This window comes from Lytechinus pictus, chromosome 8, assembly GCF_037042905.1.
Source record: "Lytechinus pictus isolate F3 Inbred chromosome 8, Lp3.0, whole genome shotgun sequence".
Lineage (NCBI taxonomy): Eukaryota > Metazoa > Echinodermata > Echinoidea > Temnopleuroida > Toxopneustidae > Lytechinus > Lytechinus pictus.
The window spans coordinates 30,374,842-30,386,847 of record NC_087252.1 but is presented as its reverse complement, the minus strand read 5'-3'; the positions used below and the strand labels follow the sequence as shown (position 1 = coordinate 30,386,847).

The following is a 12,006-nucleotide window of genomic DNA, read 5'->3' as shown; positions in this document are numbered from 1 at the left end:
ATGGTATGTCATTTCATCTACCATCAGTTGTTCCTTTTCCACATCTTCCAATTACCATTTTGTCCAATAGCTAGTTCGTCTAATAACCAATTTGTCTACTTTCATTTGGTCTAATTGCATTTTTGGCCAATTTGTCCAATAGCCACTTTGTCCATTTTCATTATGTCTATTACCATTTAGTCCAATAGCCAATTGGTCTAAGGGCAAATGGCCACTGACCACTTAGTCTACTTACATTTTGTCTATGTTCCATTTTGTCCAACTGCAGTTGATCCACTGTCACTTAGTCTAAACCCATTTCATCTAACAATCATTTGGTCTAATCATCAATGGGTCCAATTGCCATCCCGGTCAATATTCGTTTCGTCTACAATCAAATAGGAATAGTCTACTACTAGCAGTCCTTCTAGTTTGGTGCATGTGTATTGCTACCTCGACTCCTGTTGCTCTTGTGATTTGTTATTAATTTACACCTGTCGTTTGATTAATCTTTTATTAGTGTTTTTTAAGCTCCATTGTAATACATTTTATGTTTTTATGTAATGTTCTCCCCATCCTTTCCCACTTTTCTCTCTTTTTAATTTTTTTTGTACCGTCCAAGGCTGTTATCGTTATTATTATAGTACATTTCTTGTTTATTAGTACTATCATTAATTACTATTATTACAATTATTATCATTGTTATATGATGAGTGATGATTATCATTTTTAGGTGTGCATTTGTTAAAAAAAAGAAATGAGGGTAAATTCCAAATCAAAGGACCCTATTTCAATTTTATCATCTTTAACCACTCCAATTCCCCCTTTTGTGTGCGTGATGTGGTAGAGAGAGCGGGGGGGGGGGGTAGGAGGCTGCATGCTGTACCGCATCATTCCATTCCTGATAGCAGGCCTAGTTATATATTTTTTTATCTTCAGGAATTTCAAGGTATATTTAAGAAGTCATTTCGTCCCCCCCCCCGGATGATGCATTATATTTGTATTAGACAACATGGCTATTGGACCAATTGGCTATTAGACTAAATGACTATTGGGCGATTTGAGAATTGGACGAACTGGGCGATTTGGTTGTTAGACAAACTGATTATTGGACCTATGGGTGGTGGACGAAATGATAGACGAAATGACAATTATCCGGTAGATAATTTGGATATTGGACCAACTGATATTAGCCAACATGGCTTGGACTAAATGAACATTGGACGAACTGATTAATGGAGATGGCATTAGCCTTAATAGAATTAGACTAAATGGGTGGTAAACGAAATTGCTATTGGACGAAATGGCATTTATAGACAAAATGAAGGTAGACAATGTGGTGAGTGGACTGTATGGCAGTAGACGAATTGGCAATTTACCTTAAAATATGCGTTTACCATTCTTAGAAAACGCATGTTTCCTAAAACAAGTCCCTACCGCTCGGGAGTGAATGTGTCGCTCCCTCGCACATATTCCAAAATATTTTGACTGACCCTGGGTAAATAAAATAAACAATTACAAAAACAAAAATGTTGTTTTTAATCTGAGACTTTTTAATGCCCCTCGAAAGTTCACCTGCTTTCTCACTCTCCCCCTCTCTATCTTTGTTTTTATTCATTTTCATTTTACAATTCTTTCTTTCTCTTTTGATATCTATAAAGTTCAGATTCACCCTCTCTAACTTGCACTATTCCAAGCCCCCGCCCCATTGGTATCCACAGGAACGGGGGGAGGGGGGGGGGGGGCTTACCCCCTGAAAAATAAAATCAAACAAAAGAAAAATGTGAAAATAAAAATGGATAAAGACAAATAATCCTCTGCGCATGTCTAACCAGCCAATACAGTTCATTCAGAATTTAACTCTTACAACACCTAAATTCTACTATATTATCAGTTTACCATGATTATAGAAAACGCATATTTCCTATGCCATTTTTAAACAAGTCCCTATCGCTCGGGAGTGAACGTGTCGCGCACCAGCACAAATTCGAAAAATATTTTGATTGACCTGCTTTCTGGTTTTTTTTATCGGATGCTTTGCTCCCTCACACATACCATAATTTTTGTCCCTCTTTCCTTTTACTTCTGCTTGGTCACTTTGCTCCCTCTCACATATTCTCGAAATATTTTGGCCCCTGCATTTGTTCTTCTCGTCACTTTCCTCTCTCACATATATCCCCAGAATAATTTTTCTGCTCGGTCGCTTCGCTCCCTTGAACATATCCTAAAAATGTTTTGCTCCCCCTGCATTTTTTTCTGCAGACAGCCAATCCATTTCTCATCCAACCTCTCTCTCCAATACCTTGAAATGAGGGGGGGGGGGGGGGTACTTTTGATATGAGAGTGTCTGAACAGTTGAAAATAAGTAAAATATAATTTGGCTTTTTTTTTTGGTTTAGTTAATATTTTCTGAATGAGTGTATCTTACAAAAGGATTATACCCATTTCATTACATACAACATACACATATTTTGAGAAATACCAACAGAAAAAACATGTACTATTCATTACTGTCCAAATCCTCAAAAAAAATTATGGTAATGTTCGCTTTCTCAGGCATTCATCAAAGGCTCCCCCACACCTGTCTCTCTTTCTCTATCACCCTCAATCTCAATTCATCTTTTTGTCTCTATCCAACAGCTCATTAGTAAAGGTCAAGTCTACCCAAGAAAATTGTTGGTTCAGTTAAATTGAGAAAAATCAAACTAGCATAACGCTGAAAATTTCATCAAAATGGGATGTAAACTAAGAAAGTTATGGCATTTAAAATTTTCACTTATTTTTCACAAAACAAAAGTATTCACAACTCAGTGACATGCAAATGAGACAGTCGATAATGTCCCTCACTCACTGTTTATTTTGTTTTTTATTGTTTGAATTATACAATATTTCATTTTTTTACAGATTTTACCATAAGGACAAACTTTACTGAACCAAAAAAGTATTGAATAATGCTAATTCCACATGATCAGGGAGGAATAAAATTTTGTTTAACATGACAAGGAGAAAATTAGAATATACCTTATTCTATATATCAAATGAAATAGTGAGTGGATGACGTCATCAGTCTCCTCATTTGCATAATGACTGTGTACAGAATGTGCATATAACTCTTTTGTAAAATTTAGCAAAATTTTTAAATGTCATAACTTTCTTATTTTACATCCGATTTTTTATCAAATTTTCAGTGTTATGCTTGTTGGATTTTTCTCTTTTTATTCATATCAACAATTTTTGGGGTGGACTTGTCCTTTATCTGTCCCCCTTGCTCTATCCTGTTCTATTCTTCTGTCATCTTGCCGTCATTCCTACTTTTCACAAACTTTTTTCTCTTCTGACATTCTAAGTCAGAATGAATATACTGTAAGACATCATTTTTGCAACACGTTCAAATTTAATGAATTCACTTTTGTTACATGCCCACTGATAAACTATTTCATTGAGCTATTTTAAATAATCAGAATGCACATTGGGGTAATTATTTGTTGTAAAGTTTTGCAAGTTATGTTTGTCCAAACTTAAGAGCAAGTAATGTACACGGCGGGACTTCTCGTGTGTGGTTTCAGCCTCTTCTCCAAGTTCTTAATACATTCCATTATTGCTGTTATCTTCCACTTTACCCCTCTTGGACTTTCTGATATTGAGTAGGAGTGGTCCTCGAGAAATGAAGGTGCTGAAGACTTTGCAGTATCTGGGAGGTTGTTTGCTGAATCAAAACGTCTTTCTTTCGGGGAATTCCTTGGCTTGGGTGAATTCTGTACGAGATGAATGAATAAAAAAAAAGAAACATATAAGAAATATTGAACAAAAACAGATAGAAGAATGAAAAGATAGCTTTAAATTTTTCAATTAAATATTCGATAATACATGAAGAATAATATTTATTTAGGAATCAAACCTTTTCCAGTGACTTGCAACAAAATAAATGTTTTTTTTTTTAATATTCATGATGATATATTAACCCTATCTAGCCCCTGGGGGGGGGGCTTAATAAGCCCCCCCATCCACATTTTTCACGATAAGTCCACAATGAGAAACGAGGTACCACAATTTTTTTTTTCGTTCAATTCTCGCAGAGCTTTTAGACAAAATTCGAGACGCCCAGATACGCAGTTACGCAACATTTTATGAGTTCATGTTGGACCGAAAATTGCTCAAAAATATTATTTTGTATACATATTTAATCCAATGGAAATTCTATTTTCAGTCATAATTGACAAATGCATCATTATTCTTGCACTAATTGGTTGGAAATAATCAAATCTTGCTTTTTATAATTGGAATAGTGCCACGAAGTGATCCCATTGTAAAAAAAAAACTATAAAATACATAAGGCCCCAAAACAAAGAAATACGTATGGAATTATAGAACCAATAAAATACATAAAAGTAGAAATTTGATTTACCATTTCTTTAGGAGCACATTTGTTTAGAAATCATAGAATTTGGGGAATTATTTAGGGATTTATCCTTAACCCTAAATAGACTGGGCTATTTCGACGCCTAAGAAGACGGGGGGGGGGGGCTGATTCAGCCCCCCTTATGATCTCGGCCGTTGATCTCGCAATTGCGACGAAAATTGGCACGCGCGTTACCCATGGCATTATCTACAATACCATAATATCAAAATCTGCGAAAAATCTCATTGCTCATTATGTTAATTAATGCATAAAATCATAAGTTTGCTCTAATTAACAAAATAATGCCCCTAAAATGCTCATTTTTGTTTCACTTACTCTTTATAGGCATCTGATTAAATTAATTTTTAAAAAAGTTGTCAACATCACATTCATTTTTTATGTATTTTATTGTTTTCTAAATTTCTTATGTATTTCTGTGTTTTTCGACTTTTTGTTTTTTATTGTTTTTTCAATGGAAATTGTCGGAGACGTTTTTTTTTACCATAAACAAGATAAAATTAATTGATTTTGAGCAGTAAAAGGAAAAATATGATACATTTTATAAATTTTGGCTAAAAACACTACTTGCATTGGATTTGTACACAAATACACGTTTTTGAGCAATTTTGGTTCTGCATGCAGTTACGAAATGTTGTGTAATTTCGGAACCCTGTACCTGGGGGTCACAATTTTGGTCTCAAAAGTTGCGCAAGACTTGAAAGTAAAAAGTCAACGAGTGATGCGGTCAAAAAAATGTCGAGCTCCATGCTTGCAGATTACATTGATGGTGACGTGTGCATCGGTTTTCGTTGCGATCGACAGTGCATGGAGATCTGAAGAGGGGGACCAAAAAGGCCCCCCCCCCCCCCCGGGCTATGCAATCTCAAAGTAGCCCAGGATTATTATGTAGGGTAAACCAAATTTTTAATATATTTGTTCATTTAGTAAGAGTTTACTGTAAATACACAGTATAGGCCCAGGTCCATGGTTACCCTCCCAAATAGGATAATTTTCATCTCTATTTGGCTACTGAAAATGGAATATTAAAAGCAATGTTCTATCAAACCAAAGGTAGATAATACAGAGAAAATATTTCTTTAGAACACATGTATGATAAAGATCTACTGTACCTTCTGAAGACGAGGCAGGAAATCAAACATGGTTGGGACAGCATCCTGTCTAAGACGAGTCACTTGCCCAGTCCTGTCAAAGCAACCATCTTCAAAATGGTCAGAACGGAGTACAGAGCTCTTGGAGGAATTCAATGAAGCTCGCTTCATATTGACCATCCATACTGTGTTACAGACATCAGTACAGGTTCAGTCCAACGGCTGAATGGGAATCTGCAGCAAATGTAAACACATGTCATAAAATCAATTACACATAATTAAGAAAATTTGACTTGTCCAAAGGACACAGATGCCCCCTCTTAAAGGGGAATCCAACCCAAATAAAAAATTGTTTTTATAAGGAAAAGAAAAATCAGACAAGTTGATAGGTGAAAGTTTGAATAATATTGGACAAACAACAAGAAAGTTATGAATTTTTAAAAGTTGTAAATATTGGTAATCACTGTACCCATGGAGACTTCAAATTGGCTGCATATGGGATGTCATAGTGATGTAAGGCAAGGACTACTCTTCCATGTACTCCAATTCATATTACGGCGAAAATGTGATTTTTTTTTTCCCAAAAGTTTTATTTCAAATTAATATTTTTCTTTCATGAGGACATAAAACAATATACTACCTGGGTTATATTTAGATTACTGCCCCAGGGGAATGGGTACTTAGGAGAAAACCACTAATCCCTGATAATAAAGTACATGGCCTATGGGAAAGTTGTCCTTGCCCCTTGTCATAATTTACTTATCCAGTTGCCAATTTGAAATCTACATAGTATTAGTGATCTCAATTTTAAAGCAGCTATAACTTTCTTATTGCTTGTCTGATTTCTTTCAAACTTTCACCATTCTGTTTAATTTATTTTTCTCCTTCCCAACACAACATTTAATGGCCAAGGCTGGATTCCCCTTTAACGCGATCAGAAATCCATTCAATATGATTGAACTTAATATCATGCAGAAACCAATATGCATATATATAATTAATTAACAAATTTAGACCTTTGAACCGACTTGCATATATAATGAGATGTGACCTTTGACCTGCGTACACCGAATTCAAACTTAGCCTGTATTTTGTGGTCATCTACCTACACACCAAAATTTTTTAAAATCCATTAAATATTTTTCGAGTTATTGCGCAGAAACCAAGTGGGGGGGACGGACAGGGGCAACGCTTACTGCCCCTTCCGTGCTTCGTCTGCGGGGGCATAAAAACTCTAGGCCTACTCAGCAGGGGCCCATTTCTCATTACCTGGACAAGTTAGTCATATATCTTTATCTATTAAACACAGAGTTAGTTCCAATCTTACCCAAAAGGATTAACTAGAATCCATTGATATCATCATATTGATACTATTGGTGGAACAAAAATAGCATAATTTTCAAAGAATAAAATTATGATAAAACTTACAATTATTGTGATGAATTTGGAAATACATCCTATCAAAATAATAGCAGAGGCGAAATATGCATAAAACATACTCAAACATGCAGACATGGGCATTAAATTGCTGAGGAAATGAAATTATCAGTAATTCATTTCATGACAAAAAAAAATCACATGTATGTGGACATTGAGATGGGTATCCCCAGATATAAAATTTGAATAGTTTAAGTAAACCATACAGGCTTTCTTCCTAAAATGATGATAATTATACAGGTTTTTAGGATTCCAAACACCATCAAAATATTATCATCATGAATAAACTCTTTAGATACCGAAACACACGATTTTATAAATTCTATGCATATATTAGAGAGAGAATTGATCAAAATCTTGATAAGGGTCTGAAAGCGACGAGTACGAGTCCAATTATGGATGGCCTGAAGTGGTAGAATCTTTGTCAATTCAATTATTTTACTACTTTAAAATGAATGGTTTTGTGATGTTTTACCAACACTTGTTATAATTCTGTGCATTACAATTACTATTGAATGATTTATCCCACTTGTGTACAATATAATTCATTTTCTATGAATTATTATGTAATATTATAATTTTCGAATTTCGAGGCTCATTTGCATGTATTATGATGTCATCTATCTAAACACCCAATTTTTAAAAAATCTGTTGAAATTTTATAAGTTATTATGAGGATACCAACTCGCATATTTAATGACCCTGTGTAGTGGTCCACCTGCATTCCCTCAACCAGTTATCGGGAGGAGAGACCTGCGGGTCACAGTTCTGTGTGCGCGCCCTTGTAGGCGACCCAGATTGGCTGGCTCCTCCAATATGCCTTTGAATGTCTTTGACAGATATATGGTGCTATAAAAATGCAGTGGCGTAACAGGCGGGGGGGCAGGCAAGTTGCCCCCCCCTGGCGGATTTCACCGGGAAAATTAAAAAACAACGGGAAAAAGAAAAAAAGGAGGGAGAAAGAAAGGGAAAGGGGAAGGAAAGGGGAAAGAAAAGGAGGAAAGGGAAATGGAAAGAGAAAAGGAAAAAGACAACGAAGAAAAAACTGTATTTAGTAAAAAAGGGAGGAAAGCGGGAAAATGTACGATAGAATTAACATTTGAAAAAGAACAAATCATTGAGAAAAGGGCCTATGTAATACAATAGCATGGTGGGAAATAAATTAAAAGATGACAAAATGGCAAACAATAGCGGGAAACGAAGGTAGAATGTAATTAGTCAAGAGCTAAATTAGAAAACAAAGAAAAGGAACAAGAAAAAAAAATAACACGACCGGGCTGCTGATGATTGAAATTAAAGAGCGGGAAGAAAGATGGACTGCATACAACATTGTGCTATAAGTTTTCTAAATTTTATGCAAATAAGCTACCGGGGCTTTGCCCCAGACCCCACAAAGTAGGGGCTCTTCATTTATAATCTTCAAATGGCTCTTTAACGCCCCCGTTCAATCACGTTCAACTTATCACTGCCATACAGGCGGGGGGGGGGGGGGGGGGTCGTGGTTCCTCACCCAAGAGGATATAAACGAAATTTTATAGGAGACAACGTACATGACGTATAATGAAATGAATAAAAACAAGGAAATGTGTTATTTGCTGATAATAATGGAAAAATCTATCACATAATTAGATTTTAATTTCAATAGGCAATTTTTTCCAGCTCGCTTTGCACACTGGCGACTTTTTACAAATTTTTCCCACATTTCTATGTTTTGCCCCCTCAAAATATTTGGTTCATTACGCAACTGGGTTGAATAAATGTGTTGTGTAAAAGCTATATTATGCCCGCGATTTGATTAAAATTGGGGAAATCTGCAAGGTTTAAATGGCTTTGATATCAAGAAGTTCCTGGGGCTCTGCCCTGGACCCCAAACGCACAGCACTGCGTATGGAAGGGTTGGGCCATGGCCCCAAAAAGTTCTACAGCCAAGAACAAAAAAAGGAGGAATTACCTCCTTTTTTGTTGGAAAAGTATTGTAGGATATGATTTTAATTACTGAATAAGTCAAGTTGATTTTTTTTTCTCGCTTGCTTCGCTCGCTCAGGATTTATATATATAAAGCAGCCTTTTGGCACATGTTCTATACTGCGCTCCTCGTTGTTTTTTTGTTTTGTTTTTTACTCTTCACGCTACTGCCGCAAAGAATCCTCTTCACAGTGGCGTACAGACCACCGTGACAAAAAAGGAATCTAAACCTAGAAGAATTAAATAAATTTATTATCTGGATATCATGTCAAAATCTATCACAAAATTGGATTTTTGTATTAAAAAGGTACAAAAAAAATTGCTCGCTCGCTACGCTCGCTCGCAACTTTTTTTAAAGGTAAGTTCTGGCCTTCTCAAAATAGTCGCCTTACTACACCATTACGCCTATTCATACCATGATATGACCGGGAAATTTTTGGCTCTTGCCCCCCCCCCCCCCCCCCTGGCCACCGAACCCTGTTACGCCGCTGTAAAAATGCTGTGCATCATCATCTACCTACACACCCAAATTTTTTAAAAATCTGTAGAATATTTCATAAGATATCTTTAAGGAGCTGTGATCTTTGACCTGCATACTCCGAATTCGAACTTAGCCTGTATTGGTATCATCTACCTACACACTCAAATTTGTTTAAATATGTAGAATATTTTTAAAGTAATCATGCGGAAACTAAATTGCATATTTAATGAGCCGTGACCTTTGACCTGCCGACTACGAATTCGAACTTGACCTGTATTTTGGTGTCGTCTACCTACACACTCAAATTCGTTTAAATATGTAGAATATTTCATAAGTAATCATGCGGAAACTAAAATGCATATTTAATGAGCCGTGACCTTTGACCTGCCGACTCCGAACTTAGCCTGTATATGGTGTCATCTACCTACACACCCTAATTTTTATAAATCTGTTGAATATTTCGTAAGTCATCATGCGGAAACCAACTCGGATATTTCATGAGCTGTGACCTTGGACCTGCAGACTCCGAATTCAAAGTTGGCCTGTACTATGGTGTCATGTACCTACACACCAATTTTTTTAAAAATCAATATATATAAATCGAAATATATTTCGATTTATTGTGCGGAAACCAATTGGGGGGGGGGCGGGCGAATCAATGGACAGGGGCAACGCTTAATGCCCCCTCCGGACTTTGTCTGCGGGGGCATAATTACCGAGGAGCTGCATTTGAAGCGAGCCTGAATCAAGGCTGTGAAATTTATTAGCGCCATCATCAGGCTTCCTTTTATTTGCGTAAAAAGAAGAGACACGCAAAGTCACTTTCTAGTCCAAACTCCAAAGTAATCAAATTTGCTTTTTTTTAAATATGATTTTGATTTAGGCCTAATTAAAAATATACTATTGACTTTTTGTATTATGGCTACTCACCGCAAAGCGCCCCGGTGAGTAGCGAGGAGTTTCGGCAAATATTAATTCTGTATTGTAATGAAGCGATGTTTGCCAACTTCACAGAAATCCAGGGCCAAATGCAGTTCGGTGTACGAGGTTAGTACTATAGATCTATACATGTACTGTAGCAACTATATGTAGCCACTAACCTCGAACTAGTATTGGGGCCAGGGCTAAGGCTACCACAACTATACTAGTACAGCGGGCGATGGTTCGTGTAAGCTCCACTACACTTCACTACTGCTAACCTCTGCTTCACCTATAGGCTATAGTGGAGTGTTTAATGGCTGGCTATACGAACCATTGCCTGAGTTTTTTAGGCCTAGTCACTCAAGGGTTCATTACATGCCGCCGCGCACAGAAAAATCAAGCAATAGAAGTTGTGTGTTGTGGACACCAGAAGTGGGATCACAGCACGCGTGACCCACTAGTTAGAAATCCATTGCCAAACGTGGTTAATGGTGCGAGGTTAGTAATAGTATACTAATACTAACCTCGCAATACGCGTGAGTCACTGAGTGGAGTAGCCTAACGTTAGACTTAGAGTTTCACTTAACACTTTCATACGGCATGTACGGCCAGGCATCAATAACTTTTGTTGTCATCCAATTTCAATGAAATTTTCAGCATTTTGCTCGGAATGAATTTTACATTATTTATTAAGATCAAGGCCTAAATATCTTCAACCTGTATAATTCATAACCATTTTACTTTTTAGGTGTGCAGAAAAGACCACCCCCCCCCCCAATGGTCTGCTGACTACAGTACATAAACTTAAATACACGGGACTAGTATTGTTACACAGCTTTATGCAAATGCAAGTTTGGTAACGACTAACGAATTCCCATTTTTTTTTCAACGTAATTTTGAAGTCGAAAACATAGCTGAACTTACGAATGCAATGTCCGTCCACATCCTACCGATTAGAGCAGTTGTATGCAGCTCATGTATAGGCATGAATAACGTGAAATCTAAGCTAATAAGTTCACCAACATGCCAATCTGAGCTGTGAAAAAGTGTGATCGTCCCGGAGCGAAAACAGCTTGAGCAAGGTGCAGCCAATCAGCGACCTTCTTATGTCCCCTTCGAGACAGAGGAGACGAAATGATTTTATGTCAAAAAGACTCAAAACACAAAATCATTTCGTCGACGAAATAATTTTGTGTCAAAACCACAAAATCATTTCGTCGACGAAATTTTTTTGTGTTTTGACACAAAATCATTTCGTCGACGAAATTTTTTTGTGTTTTGACACAAAATCATTTCGTCAACGAAATTTTTTTGTGGTTTTGACACAAAATGATTTCGTCGACGGAATAGATTTTCGCATCGCAACGAAATAAATTTTGTGGACGCAATTACATTTAGTCTCGACGAAAATTGATTTTGTGTGACAAAAAATAATTTCGTATACGAAATAAAACTGCGTCATGACGAAATGATTTTCATATGAACAAAAACACATTTTGTGTACGGAATGGCGTGAATTGGACGGAATTTACCATCGGACATTTGGCGCGCCATTTCGTTTGATAAAAATTCATTTCGTATGGCACGCCAAATAAACTTTGTGGACGCAATTACATTTCGTCTATACGAAATTGATTTCGTGCATTTCGTCGAGACGAAATTGATTTTGTGTGACAAAAAATAAATTTTGTGTACGAAATAAAAAAGCGTCATGA

The 12,006-nt window shown here is 36.6% G+C and overlaps 1 long non-coding RNA gene across 1 annotated transcript; it reads right to left on the bottom strand.

Moving 5' to 3' along the window:
- Positions 1-2,916: 2,916 nt before the first annotated feature.
- LOC129258879 (uncharacterized) lies at positions 2,917-11,382 on the bottom strand. Its single transcript, XR_010294313.1, has 3 exons — positions 11,216-11,382; positions 5,509-5,721; positions 2,917-3,734 (listed from the first exon to the last, which is right to left on the bottom strand). It is a non-coding gene; the product is annotated as an uncharacterized LOC129258879 (long non-coding RNA).
- Positions 11,383-12,006: the final 624 nt, after the last annotated feature.